Source organism: Otolemur garnettii, unplaced genomic scaffold (genome assembly GCF_000181295.1).
Source record: "Otolemur garnettii isolate 467f Iridium unplaced genomic scaffold, OtoGar3 scaffold00016, whole genome shotgun sequence".
Lineage (NCBI taxonomy): Eukaryota > Metazoa > Chordata > Mammalia > Primates > Galagidae > Otolemur > Otolemur garnettii.
In genome coordinates, this window is record NW_003852411.1 from 18,609,217 (window position 1) to 18,613,021 (window position 3,805).

The following is a 3,805-nucleotide window of genomic DNA, read 5'->3' on the forward strand; positions in this document are numbered from 1 at the left end:
AACAACAACAACAAATAATAGCCAGGTATTGTGGTGAGCACCTATAGTCCCAGCTACTTGGGAGGCTGAGGCAAGAGAATCGCCTAAGCCCAAAAGTTTGAGGTTGCTGTGAGCTATGACGTGACAGCACTCTACTGAGGGCAATATAGCGAGACTCTGTCTCAAATAATAATAATGATAATAATAATTTCACATACTGTTTCCTGGAGTGTTTCTCTATGCAAATAAAATAATTACACTTATTTTATTTTAGCCCTTTCCTACATAAAAGATAACATTCTATATATATAGTTATGCATCTTTATTTTTTCTCTTAACAATGTACATTAGAAATATTTCCACCTCAATATATAGAGTTGCCTCTTTACTTTTTAAAAATAGCTACAAAGTATTCTTATACAGATGTATCATAGCTCATTTAGCCATATATCCATTGGTATTTTTCTATTTATGGATGCTTCTAATTTTTGTCATCTATAGTTGCAATAAACAATCTTGTATATGCATCATTTTTTTACATATGCAGGAATGGGCTTGGGGTAGGCCACATTTCCAAAGAGGAATTACTGGGCCAAAGGATAAATGCATTTTTAATTTTGATAGATAATGTAATATAATCTTCTCAGAGTCTTCTTAAAGTTGCTAATTTTTTTCAATAAAAAATAGATTTCAGGAAAATGAGCAATAAAATCTAATATATTAACCCTTTCAAGGTATTTTTACCAGAGCAGAGAATAAAAGTTTGAAGTTGAAGAAATCTCTAAATTATGGTATCAATAAACTGAAAGAATACAGAAAGGGACACATCCAATATTCTAGAACTATACCTAACAGACAGAAAAAGATGTTATCAACTGCTCAGTGTCCTAGGATATAACTATTATGTAAAAATCTACTTTAAATATCACTTCCTTGAAAATACGAATTTGATAGATGATGATATTTCATACCTTTGTTAGACTAACTTAATGCCTGAGTAACTAAATCAAGTAGAGTTCTATTCATCTACTTAAAAAAGTAACTATTTAAGTTTGTACACAAATAAGCCACTTCAATTATCTACTTATAAACTATGAGAAACCTAAATTACTTAAATAAAATCTCCTAAAGTTAAATAAGTTTCCTATTATTTTGATTCTCTAAATATTTGCTTATTACATTTTTAACTGAGTTCTTTGAGGCATTTTCAGAATTTCTGGTCTTTGACCTCAGTTATTCAAGTCAGCAAATATATTTTGGCTCTTACTTAGCTATGTAGAATACAAGTACACTATATTCTCTACTCCATTAGCAATTCTGTCATTGACAACTCAAGTGACTCTAACTTGTACATATATGGCCTATGATACTTTCCTTACCACTGAGATCTAAGTCCCTTCATCTTAGTCTTGGATCTCTCCACTCAAATGGCTATACAAAACAAACAAACAAACAAATAAAATAAATAAAACACTACAGGTAAGATAACTATAGCCTACCCTCGAGAAAATAATTCACTTAAGTTTCTCTCTCTCTCAACTTTTTAAATTTTTTAAAGTTTATTTCAGTATATTATGAGGGTACATATGTTTTGTTTACCTAGTTTGCTTCTGTAAATTTTAAGTAGAAGTTATAGTTTCCCTTCACCTAGAAAGTGTGTAATGAACCTACTGAAAGTACCCATTGGGTGGGAATTTCCCCTTCCCCTTCCTTCCTTCTCCCCAACCCCAAATTCATTGAGTTTTGCTTCCTTATGTCTACATAGGTGTTGATCAACTAGTTCCAATTTAGTATTAAATATATGTGGTGTTTGTTTTTCCATTCTTGTGATATTTTACTTAGGAAAATGGTCTCCAATTCCATTGAGGTTGTCACAGAAGATAGTAGGTAATCATCTTTTTATGGTTGAGTAGTCTTCTGTGGAATACATATCCACATGTTATTAACCATTTATGTATTAATGGGCCTTTGGGTTGTTTTCACATCCTTTGTGGTGACTGTGAATTGTGCTGCTATGAACATTTGAGTGCAAGTGTCTTTTTTATAAAATGTCTTTCTTTCTTTTTGATAAATTCCCATTAGTGGGAATGCTGAATCAGCTAGTAAGTCTACTTTAAGTTGTTTGAGGATCTTCATATTACTTTCCATAGAGGACAAGTTAGCTTGTGGTCCTATCAACAGCGCTTGAGTGTTCTCTTTTATTTGTATCCACACCAGCATCTGTTGTTTTAGAACTTTATGATGTAAGCCATAACTTACATCATGTAACTTACACCATGTAACTCACTGGGGTTAGGTGATATTTTAGTTATCAAAAAAAAAAAAAATAGCTCTACATTTCATATGGAATCAGAAAAGACCCCACCTGATCAAAGCAATATACAAACAAGAAAATCTGGAGGCATCACTTTATTTGGAGTTCAGGCTATACTACAAGGCCACAGTAAGCAAAACAGCATGGTAATACCATAAAAATAAAGATTTGAATCGGAATAGAGAATCCAGATATGAAATCATGCCCATATTGCCATCTGATCTTTAACAAAGCAAACCCATACTATGGGGAAAAGAATCCCCATTCAATAAATGGTGCTATGAGAACTGGATAACTACATGAAAAAGACTGAAACAGAAACTGTACCTCTCACCACTACCGAAAAATGAACTCATGAGGATAAAAGACAGGTTCAAGTCTTTTATCCTCATGAGTTCATGAAACTATAAGAATTCTAGAAGAAACTATTGGAAAAAAACTCCTATACATATCAGCCTAGAGAAAAAACTTATGAGAAGATCCCATTGCATTCACAGCAACATTAAAAATAAATAAACTGGACCTGATCAAGTTAGAAAACTTCTGCACAGACAAAGACACAATCACCAAAGCAAACAGACAACTTACAGACTTGGAAAAGATATTTGTATGCTACACATTTGACAGGTGACTGATAACCACAGTCTACACAGAACTCAAACAGATCAACAAAAGAAGATCAAATGACTCCATTAAAGTTGGGCAAAAGACACAAACAGAAACATTTCTAAAGAAGATAGACCAAAGATCAACAAATACACAAAAAAATGATCAACATCTCTCTTTCCAAGCAAATGACAATTAGCTGAATATTTTACCATCTATAATCTTATAAGGAGAATAATTCTTTATCTCCTTGAATGTGGTAAAAATCATTAAAGTTAATAATGACTTTGGCATTCCTACACATAGTCACTGATCACAGGAGAAGCAGACACTGCCGTAGGCTTTGGAGATACAAAGAAAAGTATAGTGTCTCTCCAAAGGATGAGTAAATAAGAAAACTCTACTTGAGTCTGAGATGAACACAGGAGTCCTGGGATAGGGAAGATTGGTTGTGTGATTAAGAAGGTAAGAGCCAGATCACGAGAAATTATTCAGGATAATGGTAGAACAACAACAAATGGACACAAATTTCTGCTTGTTTTAGACATGCAGCTTAAATATCATCTCTTTCTACCCATCCCCCACCTCACTCTCCTCACACAGAGGAAATAATATATTTAATAAGATCCAAACCCATTTAAATTTGAATTTGATCCCTAGAAAATAAAAACTTATGAATATCAAATGAAAATCTCAGCCCTTAATCTAATTTTTATTTGGGGGAGAGAAGTAGTAATGGAGCTAGAATCTTTTTTGTCTAGATTTGGCACTATAGCCAAGTTTTAAATTTTCAGTTAGTTTATGTGCCACAGGAAAATAGCAGACAAAACTTATAAAATACTAATCCAGCTGGAATAGAATCAATACCATCTACCTGTGAAGACTAAGATCAGCTATAATAAGTTA

At 32.9% G+C, this 3,805-nt stretch overlaps 1 protein-coding gene across 5 annotated transcripts in view; it reads right to left on the reverse strand.

The window, feature by feature from the left end:
• RABGAP1L (RAB GTPase activating protein 1 like) overlaps positions 1-3,805 on the reverse strand; it is a 665,252-nt gene that overhangs the window by 256,613 nt on the left and 404,834 nt on the right. The window lies entirely within an intron of this gene.